Source organism: Rhinoderma darwinii, chromosome 6 (genome assembly GCF_050947455.1).
Source record: "Rhinoderma darwinii isolate aRhiDar2 chromosome 6, aRhiDar2.hap1, whole genome shotgun sequence".
In the NCBI taxonomy this organism is placed as follows: domain Eukaryota; kingdom Metazoa; phylum Chordata; class Amphibia; order Anura; family Rhinodermatidae; genus Rhinoderma; species Rhinoderma darwinii.
The window spans coordinates 41,299,749-41,312,760 of NC_134692.1; the positions used below are offsets into that span (position 1 = coordinate 41,299,749).

The window sequence follows — 13,012 nt, forward strand, 5'->3', positions numbered from 1 at the left end:
TTTTGATGCATTGGTATCATACACCGGAATTCCTCCATCGCATCTTCCCGTTGGTATCGGATAGGTGTTGGAGATGCCACAGCGACGTGGGGTCACTTCCTCATATCTTTTGGGATTGCAGGCTGGTAAGACCCTTCTGGGGGGAAGTGGAAAACCTCATTCAAGGGGTCTTTGGGGTTAGACCTTCGAAGCAAGCGTTGACCTATCTTTTAAATGTGCCACCGAAGGGTTGGGGGAAGGTCCAGTCTCGATTACTTCTACATATCCTAACAGCGGCGAAATGTCTTATTGCGGCCAATTTTGAAACGAAATACGCCTCCTATGCTGGATGCCCTTTATAACAGAATCAGAGAGGTTAAGAGAATGGAGTCATTGACGGCCTCATTGAATAATTGCGTAGATCGCTTTACAAGTGTGTGGAGGCTTTGGGACATGTACGACTCCTCTAGACCGCCATGAGGGGGATTATTGCTCTCAAAGTACATCTGAGTCTAATATAGAGAATATGATATCTCCTAAGTTCTATCCTTACCTTATCCCTACCCTAGTGTACCTGTCTATTGTCATGTTATTATTATTGGAATCATTTCTTACCTTGTGTAGGCGATGGATGCAGATGTGAAACGACATAACAGCTAAGCTTCATATTTCTTATTGCATATCCTGAGCGGACAGTAACCTCATCAATGTTTTTATGATACATAAACAGATAATGGACAGTCCGCCCATAGAGTTCTTGTATTACATTGTGGGAATAATGTGTTGACTTATGCAAAAATGATCAATACAATGTGTAATTTTTTTGATTTTTTTTTGCTGTTTCTTTTGTTCAAACATGCTGTACTTGCAAGTCTGTATTTGTTGCTATTTTGTATTTTTATGTTGTTGTAAATGAAAATAAAAACATACAATTATAAAAAAAAAAAAAGGATATGCTTCTAACGTCTTAGTGCCAGATACCAAAGCACAAATTCAGAGCCCTTATGGAGTCCTTGCCTCGATGGGTCAGAGTGACTTTGGCGGCATGAGGGGGACTAATACAATATTATTAAGCAGGTGGATTTAATGTTATGGGTGATCATCGTATATACTATATATTTTATATATATATATATATTATTTATTTATTTTTTATTTTTTAATTTTTTTATGTTTATATTTAGTAAAAAAAAATGTGTATATTTATTTACCAATTAGCTATTCCCACTGAGCTAACTGGTGGTGCTGGATAGCTCCACTGATGAATCTGTTGTCTAGTTTCTTTTGATTTTTTTCCTCTCTGGACTCTTTGGCTTGATTGCCTAATTGGTTTTACCCTTTTGACTTACTATAAGCTCTTCATGATTGCCAGACTATTGATCTTCCTGCCTATAGTCTCGTTTATTTCTGCCTTAACTACAAACTGTTGTTGCATATTTGTGTACCAATTTGGGTTGTTTCCTGACCACGTCTCTGCCTTACGCTACAACCTGTTGCCGCTTATCTACCAAACTTGGATTATTTCCTGTCTATGTCTTTGCGTCATGCTACAACCCGTTGCTGCTTATCTGTGTACCGAACTAGAATTGGTTTGCATTACAGTAACTACTTTATTTAATGACAAAACAGTAGAATCATGCCTTGAATGACTTGTTCTGCACCTAAATCTTCATCAAATCTGCTAACATTCTGCATACAGTTCAAGTGAATGGGGTATCTTATACTCCATTAACATGCTCTGGATTTTTGTCCATGCTGCATAAAAAAATAATGAGTATTTCATTATTCTCGTGGATTCCGCACGGATCAGCCCATTTGAGTTACAATGGGGATAAACCTCATGCTGATCCGTTGGCACAGATTTATGCCACAGATTCTTTGTAAAATATAAGTCAGGATCCAGAATGTGTGAACACAGCCTAAGGGATCCATGGCAGAGACTCATAGGATATCACCGAAGCAAGATGTAGTACGTTTGGTTGCATAGCAACAAGATGTGGCTGGAGGGAGGAGTGTCATGGCCACTAATGGGGAGAGGTAACCAGGGTAAACGCTGGATTTTTACAGGTGGGGTTTTTCAAGTGGTCACTACGGAGACCACAAAGTTCCCCCAATGATGTGGACTTTGCCAGCTTTCTACATAACTTACATCATACACTTACATGGGGTGGTTTTGGGGTTAGTGATAGTATTCCTGTTATACTCCTAGTGGTCTCGAGTGGTTTATCAGTTAATATCTAATATCTTAGGAAGTCTAAGGTAAAGAAGGGGTTAATATTGACATACATTTTACATGGTGGTTATGGGTTAATATCTAATATCCCTGGTGGTCTATGGTGCTCTAGTGGTTAACACTTACCAATGTATTGCAATTATACTATTATATGGTTTAGGATGGTGCAGGGATTAGTGGTGGTCTCGGGCAGGATAGTGTACCTATAGTTTAATTTAATAACTAGGTCCAGAATTCTATTTAAGGTTGGGGATATGTGCCATGAAAATCAACGAGACGAGAAGGAGGTATAATTGGTAATGTATGGGGACAAATGATTGTTACTATGTTCATTCGTCCCCATACATTCCCATTATGTCGGCAGCACATCTCCATGTTTACACAAGGAGATGTGCTGCTAACTAACGTTTGCCAGATTATTGGCCCTTGTATAAGGGTTGTAACTTATTAGACCTTATTTATGATATGTCGTGCGTGTGCAATGATTCATTTTATAATGCAATTAAAACTGGCCATGCACATGTTCTGTAACAAATTGGGGGGATTGATTTCCTCTAGTGGGTCAACAAACCCCAGTTTGACACGGCATCAGAGATATCTGGCAACAGTTTATCCTCTCTCTAATAAAAGAAACATGCATGATTGGCTGAGCTGAATGTGCATGTCTACAGTATATTATATGGGGGATAGCCCCTATGTGTTCTAGACCGCTATCTTATGTGTATGCACCGCACAAGCAATGATCCTGATAAAGAGCCTAATTTCTATAATTATGTTTGCGCCTTCTGAATTCAGACGGGTAGATAAATATAGAAAAAGTGATATCAATTTGGACAGATTATGTGACAATATATAACTGGTTCAGTGAAAAAAAAACTAGAGTCTTTTAGTAACATAAGTTTAACTTTTATTACTGTCTACAAAGACAAAAGGCAAATGGAAATCATTTTAGGAGTCAGATTGGTATAAACTGGACTGAAGTAATCTTAATGGTCCTGTTCAGCGTTCCATAAATATTAAGCTGCTACTCCAAGGGACAGACCTATAAACAAAAAAAAAAACAAATAATTGATGTGTAACAATCTTATTTTGCTTTGGCCAGGATTACACACACCGTTTTGATTTAGTTTTTGTAGCAGTTTTTGGAGCCAAAGCCAGAGGTGCATCCGAAAGGAATGAATGGTATAATAAAAACGGATTCATCTCCATTCTTTCGTAGCCACTCCTGTGTCATCCTGGCCTAAAGCTATTCACACATGCCATGATAGCAGCAGTTTTAATATATGCACCCCAGTTTTGCTAGCAAGGTCGAAAGTAGTTTTTGGGATTGATGTGCACACATATTCGCCATATTTCTATAGTGATTGGCTACAAGTTTTACATATTCTTTTTGTGGCTGAAAGTTTGTTGCAACTTTACAACTCACAAATGTGTGAAATACTTATAACATTAGCTTACAGATCAAGTACTTTGTATACTAGGTATATTTTGCTTTGAGAGCTAGAGTGTAGGAGGAAACTGGAGTACTTAAAACTACATGGAAAACATGCAAAGTCCATACAGATGTAAACCCGCTCAGACTGAAGCATAAAAACAACCTCCGCTACAACGAACCATACAGAATTTCTGTAATAAAGTGAATTATTTTTCTTCCGGAGACTATGGCAATCACAAACATTGTATAAACAATGTTACAAACTCTAAATCATAATCTGTTTTTACTGGAGGGTGTCTAAAGCTAAATATTTACATATGTAATTACTTTCCAAGAATGCAAAGAATTCATTAGAATTAATTACAATCAAATTAATACTAGGTGATGTGCTGATGATTCATACAATCGTATAGGCAGCTCCATAGATCGTAAGGCAACTTGACAAATCTGTAGAAACATTGAAATACGGTTTATACGTAATGAGATTTGTGTGTGGTCATAATCATGAATATTGATTCATCATTTTACATTCATTTGTTCCATGTTTTCTTCTTTTCTATATTTAAAATTAAATTGCTTCTTCGATTGCTTTTTGGTATCCCCAAAGATCTATTGGGTAATTGTCCCCAACTCTTTAAGGTCTTCACTAGGTTATTGTTTTAGAGGACTGAAAGACATTGTCCTAAGAGATATATTTGACCGTGTAAAGGCTTGTGGTCTTAAAACCTTCACAACCTCTAGTAGCTATGGACTAAATAGAAATAAAAAGCATCACAAAACTTCTCAATACAAATGTCTCCCCTGTTACGACCGGGAGACCTTGGTCCAATGTGCCAGTGAATCTTCCCTATTTCTGCTGAAAACCCCCTTACTTGTCATTATTAAACAGTCAATGTAGACATATCTAAGATTATTTTCTTCATCGGGTCCTGTTTGATGTTCGAGAAGTCATTATGGGCCACACCAGTGTTTCTCTTTGCACTAGTGGCACTCTCCCAAAAAGTTCACAAGGAATATTTTATTCACGTTTAGCCAGCCATTCAACATCACAGCTATTAATCAAACAAATAAATATCATTTTATTATTATTATTATTATTATTATTAAAAATTAATTATATAAGTGTAATAAGAATGCAGGTTTTATTTAATGTAAGGGCCTGTTCACATCAGCGTTCGTTTCCGCTGAGGGGTTCCGTCTGAAGTTTCCGTCGGGTTAACCCCTCAGTGGAAAGGCAAACGGAAACCTCAGCTTCCGTTTCCATCACCATTGAAGTCAATGGTGACGGAGACCTAGCTAATGGTTTCCGTCTGTCACTGTTGTGACAGGGTTCCGTTGTTTTGACAGAATCAATAGTGCAGTCGACTGCGCTATTGATTCCATCCGAAACAACGGAACCCTGTCACAACATTGACAGACGGAAACCATTAGCTAGGTTTCTGTCAGCATTGAGTTCAACGGTGAGAGAAACGAAAGCTGAGGTTTCCGGTTGCCTTTTCGTTGAGGGGTTAACCCGACGGAAACCTCCAACGGAATCCCTCAAAGGAAGGGCAACGTGTCTGTGAACAGGCCTTTATTAGAAGAAAGATGACTTTGCTATCTTACTTTAAAACTAACTAACCAACTGATTCATTATTGTGTGCTATAAATTAGATATCACTAGAGCAGTCTTACCATATAATAACATCCTGCTAATGTTTCCCATGATGTCCATGGTGGCCTTGTGGTTCATGGTGGCCATGCGGTCCATGGTGGCCATGCGGTCCATGGTGGCCTTGAGGATGGTGGGGGTCATGATGAGGTACATGATGTGGTCCAGGAGGCGGATGTGAATGACCCCCATGATGGGGTGGACAATGACTGGGGTGGTGGTGGGGATCTGGGTGTGGGTGACATGGGGGAGCACAGGGAGGTGGCCCTGAAATAAAATATTGTCAGTTATATTTCAACATTAAGATATAGTGCCGTACATAATTTATCACTGAGGAGAACCTGTACTTTTTTCTTTAGAGAAAGTAAGTATTGGAAAAGTAACACATTTAAAATGGAATTAATTCCACCGAGGGGAAAGCATTGTATAAAACATTATAGGCATCAAATTAAAATGGGTGGATTAATCAGGACGTTCCGATTTTTCTTCCCTTGTTAAACTGGAACATGTCTCCCTGGGATAGTGGGGGGAGGGAAAGAACATTCGAGCACCTAGTTTAAGCCCCTACAGCTGTAGTGCCCCAACATGACGGCAAATAAATGTAACCTGTAAAGGTAGAAAAAGACAGTTGCTGGGGTAAAAAGCACGTGCTGTTGCCCACAGCGGAACAGGATCTCAAGCAGGTCCTACCAGTATATCTGTCTGAGAGTAAATCAGAATGAGACCGCTAACTGCTCACCATTCCCCCTATTGAAGGGGTGGTCCAGTTTTTATTAAATATTATATTTATTTTTAGAATAGGAAATTATACAGTTTTCTAATATACATGTATTGGAAATTTTGCTCACATACATTTCTTATAGTGCATGAGATCCCTGTCACAGTAGAATGGTATAGCCCGCAGATTAGTCCTGTGTAATGTATCCACAGGCTAACTGAATATAACTAAACATGGCATCAGTTATGTGACCACCCTCATCCCACACACACACACATCATGTGACACCTAACATTTAGTTTGCAATACATGACATACACATGTTGGGGCAATATAAAGTACACAACCATGGGCTAAGGGAATAATACTAATAATGGAATAATAATTAACTACTTATTTACTGTATGTGTATATAACCACTCCACGCATCCCCACGTGCCATTACGTCCTGGAGCAGGGGGTGATGTATAGAGTGCGCTCACACGCTGAGCTTTCTCCATACGCTGCGGGTGTTAGCTTTGTTTTACAGCTGACACCTGGGTCTAACAGCCAGGAACAGCAATAGATATATATATATATATATATATATATATATATATATATATACATAGATAGATAGATAGATAGATAGATAGATAGATAGATAGATAGATAGATAGATAGATAGATAGATAGATAGATAGATAGATAGATAGATAGATAGATAGATAGATATACTAAATGTAAAAAAAAACTTTTAACATTTTTCCTATAAAGTAATGTAAAAAATAAAAAAAGTTAACAAAATTGGTATTACTGCGTCCGTAAAAGTTTGAAGTATTACAATGTACCATTATTTAATTCACACGGTGAACGCCGTAAAAATGAAAAAATAAAAAATGCCAGAATCTCTGTTTCTTGGTCAACTTAGAAATGAGAAATTTTATAAAAAGTGATCAAAAAGTTGTATGTACCAAAAAATGGTACCAATAAAAACAACAGCTCGTCCCACAAAAAATAAGCCCTCATACCGCTCAATCGTCGAAATAATAAAAATGTTATGGCTCTCAGAATGTGGTGACACAAAACAAATATTTTTTTCTTTGTAAAAGTAGTAAAATAAAAAAAAGATATAAATTTGGTATCACTGTAATCGTATTGAGCCACAGAGTAAAGTTAAATTGTTGCTTTTACAGCAATGTGAAAGCCGTAAAAACGAAATCCAAAAAACATTGGAGGTGTCACAGTATTTTGCAATTTCAGCCCGCAAATAAAAAAAAAAACAGTTTCCCAGTACATTGTATGGTACTTTAAATGGTGCCAATAGAAACTACAACTCCAATTGCAAAAAATAACCCCTCACACCAATCTATTAATGGAAAAATAAAAAAGTTATGGCTCTTCGAAGGTGGGGAGTGAAAAACTAAAATGAAAAAAAAAAAAAATGGCTCACTCCTGAATGGGTTAATTTCTCTTGATGATTTAAAAAAGGTCTGCCTGTCTCTAGGAGATGTTGTCAAGTTGTTAGTAAAGTTAAAGAGGCTCTGTCACCACATTATAAGTGGCCTAACTCCTACATAAGGTGACAGAAGTGCTTTTTATTTAAAAAAAAAACGATCTATTTTCACCATGTTATTAGCGATTTTAGCTTTATGCTAATGAGTTTCTCAATGGACAACTGGCCGTGTTTTACTATTGACCAAGTGGGCGTTGTACAGAGGAGTGTATGACGCTGACCAATCAGTGACCAATCAGCATCATACACTTCCATTAATTTAGTCAGCGCATAGGGATCCTTTTAGATCAGTATGTGCTGTCTTATACTAACACATTAACGATACAGAGCAAGCGTAATCTCGTTGTAACCTGTCGTTTACAGCGTGATCTCGCGAGATTACGCTTGCTCTGCTGTAACTACCACAGAAACATTAACGAAGTGTCGGGATTGTGAATAGACATCCCGTGGAATGTCTATTGACTGTCTAAACACTTCAGTATCGTTAATGTGTTAGTATAAGACAGCACATAGTGATCTAAAAGGATCCCTATGCGCTGACTAAATTAATGGAGAGAAGTGTATGACGCTGATTAGTCACTGATTGGTCAGCGTCACACACTCCTCTGTACAACGCCCACTTGGTCAATAGTAAAACACGCCCAGTTGTCCATTGAGAAACTCATTAGCATAAAGCTAAAATCGCTAATAACATGGTGAAAATAGATCGGTTTTTTTAAATAAAAAGCACTGCTGTCCCCTACATTATAGCGCCCATCTCCTTATGTATGAGATAGGACACTTATAATGTGGTGACAGAGCCTCTTTAAATATAAAAAAAACACAACACACAACAAACACGAGGAGACAGGAAGAGCTGCTCCTACACAGACCCTGACAGACATGATGATGAGATGTTGCTGTAGGTAGAAATACTTTATGATTTCTGCTCCTCATAACCTATTATTCGCCTGTTATATCCCTGTGGGTCACATGACTGATGCCATCTTTAGTCCATTCAGATATCCTATGGATGCATTACTATGGACTAATATGTGTTCGAATTCCATATATATATATGAAAAGTATGTGAGCAGAATTTTGAATACATGTATATTAGAATTATGTATGATTTTCTATTCTATAAATAAATTCATAAAAAATATAAAAAGTGGACAACCCCTTTAAGTGTTTGTGATAGTAAGGGCTAATTTACAGCTCTTGCTCACAACCGAGATTAGGCCGTGAAAAACGGTCCGAGTGTTGGCCATCATAGACATTTATGATGCTAGGAGTCTCCGACTCCCTTCGGAACTGCTGTTCCATACTGTATCATTTTGCTCAGTACGAAACAGCAGTTCCATGAGGAGGCAGAGACTCCTAGCATCATATGTCTATGATGGCAGAAGTCCTGTTCACGTGTACCTCGGTCGGGACGGGAAATCCGTCCGTTTTTCATAACACGAACTCGGTCATGTGCAAGAGGTGTTAGGGGGGTATGTTTTGAGGGGAGGAGAGCCTAAAAGGTTTTCCCATTTCACAAAGTGATTACATATTGCTAAGGTATGCAATCTCTTTTTTATCTGTGGGGGTCGACTGCTGGGACCCGCACTGATTCTGTGAATTAAGGGGCTGTGGCGCTGTATTAGTGATGTGTCCCCTTCAAAGTTTTACCTGCAAAGGAGTTCTCCCAGCCACCGACTGAGCAGAGGACTGCAGCACAGCCCCATTTACTTGAATAGAGTTGTGCTGCAGTTCCATGCATAGTGAGTGGCCGGGAGCAACGCTGTGCAACAAAAACAGTGAAGGGGAGGCAGCGCTAAAGTAACCTTGCAGCACCTTCATTCTCAGGATTGCTGGGGTACCAGGCAGATGGACCCCCACCAATCACAAAGCAATGGCATATCTTAGCAATGTGCAATCACTTTATGAAATGGGAAAACCCTTTTTATAAAACCCATGGTACCAAATTGGGTCTAGTAAAGAGCATTAATGACTGTTTTAATGTCCCAGCGCTGTATGTATACTTGCTAGTTTCTTTGAATCATGCATGAAAACATTTTGGTCAATATTATTAAGGTTTGTGCACAATGTTAAGAAAGGTGCGATCGCTTTTACTTGTTTTCCATTTGGGAACTCTCTAATATGAAGAATCAACAAGCTTCTTAGAGCACTTCAATCCGCTCAAGATTTTTTTTAGATTTTCCATTAGTGAAATTACATTGATATCGCACAGCAATTTCCTGATACATGGGTATTATCAAAATTTCACTACCTACTAGAGGAACTATCTAATAATAGAGAAGGAAAGCCAGAGGGATTGCATTTCACCCCTTAGACAGACACAGGCGAAATTATGCCCAGTCTTGGTAGCATTTGGATCAATACAACCCCTAACATAATAGTAAGTATCACTGCTTGCTTCATTTTATTATAAACAAATTACAAGGATGGAAACTCATAAGAGTCCAGTTTATTCAAACTCAATATATGGTAGATTTATAATTACATATATTTTATAAGTAGTCTATATGTCAGAAAATTTAAATAATTTTTTACTTGATTATCATTGAATCACACGGGCGTGTCTCTAGAAATGTTATATGAATTCTTAGTATGTAAACTATGTGACAAGGTATTCTACTTCCTTGACAGATGTAAGTAATGGCAGAGTTCCTGTAATGGGTTTATAGAAGCAGGAATGTTTATGTGACAAATAGAATTGATTTTACATTTTTAAAGGCAGGTAATAGAAAATTTAATTTGAAATAGGATTTAGGTGGCAACAAAATTCCAAAATGCAGTTATGTTAAGCTGGTGACACATAGCCCAATTTTTATTCCCAATTCGACAATTAAAACTTAACCTTGCCATCAGCAGCAAGTGAATTAAAAAATAGAAAAGATTCTGCCCTTGTCTGTAGGGAGCCAGTAGCAAGTACTTTTGATGATAAGAATTGCTCTTCATTGGTAAGATAAAATTTGCAATATGTATATAAGGAAAAAAAAAAGTAAGCATTAGGGGGACGGGGGCCTATGTGTCACCATCACCAACATTAATATATTTATATATCTACAGAGAGAATTGAGAGAGATATAAAACATACCATGGTGTGGATGGTGCATGATGGAGAACCTTTGACAAGAAAGAAATATTAATAACACATGAAAACATTATACACAAATCATTTATGAAATCAATAACTGCAATAAATGGTGAAATGATGATATCACTGACAAGTCCACAACAGGCTTGTATGCACTACTATAGGAGACTGCTCTATACCTCAGCACTGACCTCCTTATGGAATCAACCAGTATAGAAAATATACTTTAAGCAATCATTGACAAATTGACCATCTCTCCAACTCTCTTCACCTCTCTCCTGCCCTGAGAGTACCCACAGTACAGAACACAGCAGAACATGGTCGGACAGTTAGTGCCTATCTCTAGCACTGAGCTACAACAGTAGTAAGATAGATAGATAGATAGATAGATAGATAGATAGATAGATAGATAGATAGATAGATAGATAGATAGATAGATAGATAGATAGATAGATAGATAGATAGATAGATAGATAGATAGATAGATAGATAGATAGATAGATAGATATGAGATAGATAGAAATATAAAAAATAATATAAAAGATTCAAACGTGTAGTAAAACACTGTGTACTCTTACCTCTAACTGGAACAGAAGTTTAACTAAGAATAGTCCGGATCGTATGAGTGTTTGAAGAGAACTGTTTCATTTATAGGAAAATAAGGGGTACAGGGAGGGAACAGGGATAAAGTACATAATTTTAAATGCAGCCTTACAGAGATTTCTGCTGTATAGTCAACAGCCCCCTCCTTTCCACATCATGAGACAAAACACTCCCTGCAAATGACGACATTTTACTAGAAGAAAGATAAACGTTGTTGTCACGATTCCATGGCCATAGTGCAATAATAATAAAATGTTATACAGTTTTCAGATGTAATATATCAATGAACTAAAACCTGACCTTTATTTTTAAATGTAAAAAGTTACCTTTTAATAGGGGAACAAACAAGTAAAGTGACAAAACATACACAAAAGTACAATGAAAAAGTGCCAGACAAGGGCGTGGGTGAGAGAGGTGGGTATTTCACAGTATAGAACTAGGATCCCTGTGCTCATCCTAACAAACCCTATCTATGCCTATGTCAAATGTAACTATAAGTAAAAAAAATATATCTAATAATATAAATAAAACATTTATATATGAGAAAATCAAGCAAAGTAAAGCTCTAAGTAAGTGTAATAAATGTGTATTTTTCATATACTGCAATACATATTCTGCCTGTATGACAATGGAGCGGCACTGTAAAATACCAGATATATTTGGTTGTTTTTAAATATCATATGCATTATGGGTTTTTTACGAGTGGATTATGAATTTGGGTTTTGCAATTTTGCAAAGGGTGAAATCAAATCCAGAGTAGAGAAATACGTTACGTGTATCACATGATCAGGACAGATTTTTATCCACTGGAAGTAAATGATGAAGGTTTCTATTGAGTGACAACAAGTAAAGATCTTGAATATTATTTCAATTGTAATTAATACAGGAAGGATGTAGGAAAACTGTATAACTTACATTATATAAAGAATAACATTTATTTGCTGCAACTGGGGCAGATTAAGGGCAAGGCCACACGTGGCGGAATTGCTCTTGAATCCCGCTGCGGACACTCCGCAACGTTAATCCGCAGCGGAGCCGTTTCTCCATTGACTTCCACTTCTATTTAGTAGGGTTCGTTTAGACGAGGCTGAAAATTCCGCTGCGGAGCATAGGCTGCGGTGCGGAATTTGGTGTCCACAGCATGCAATGGATGTTGCGGAGTTGTGGCAGACTGGTTGCGGACTCATGGCGGAATTTCTCCATTGACTTCAATGGAGATTCTAATTTCCGCAATGAAGTCCGCAGCTGTCATGCACATGTTATGTGTGCTGCGGATGCGTCTTGCTTTTTTGACATGACCTATGTATTTCTAGGTCTACAGCCAGACTGAGGAAGTCAATGGGGCTCCCGTAATTACGGGAGCTTTGCTAGGAGACGTCAGTAAATAGTCACTGTCCAGGGTGCTGAAAGAGTTAAGCGATCGGCAGTAACTGTTTCTGCACCCTGGACAGTGACTACCGATCCCAATATACAGCAACCTGTAAAAAAAATAGAAGTTCATACTTACCGAGAACTCCCTGCTTCTGTCTCCAGTCCGGCTTCCCAGGATGACGTTTCAGTCTAAGTGACGGCTGCAGCCAATCACAGGCTGCAGCGGTCACATGGACTGCCGCGTCATCCAGGGAGGTCGTGCTGGATGCCGAAAGAGGGACGCGTCACCAAGACAATGGCCGGTAAGTATGAAATTCTTTTACTTTCACTAGGGAAAGTGCTGTCCCTTCTCTCTATCCTGCACTGATAGGGCATGACCACACGTGGCGGATTTCCTCCGCAACTGTCCGCATCAATGCCGCACAGAATGTGCGTTGCAGAT

At 38.2% G+C, this 13,012-nt stretch overlaps 1 long non-coding RNA gene across 1 annotated transcript; it reads right to left on the reverse strand.

The window, feature by feature from the left end:
- Nucleotides 1-3,168: 3,168 nt before the first annotated feature.
- On the reverse strand, nt 3,169-11,316 carry LOC142656277 (uncharacterized). Its single transcript, XR_012849643.1, has 4 exons — nt 11,175-11,316; nt 10,597-10,625; nt 5,322-5,565; nt 3,169-3,254 (listed from the first exon to the last, which is right to left on the reverse strand). It is a non-coding gene; the product is annotated as an uncharacterized LOC142656277 (long non-coding RNA).
- Between the last annotated feature and the right edge of the window lie 1,696 nt (nt 11,317-13,012).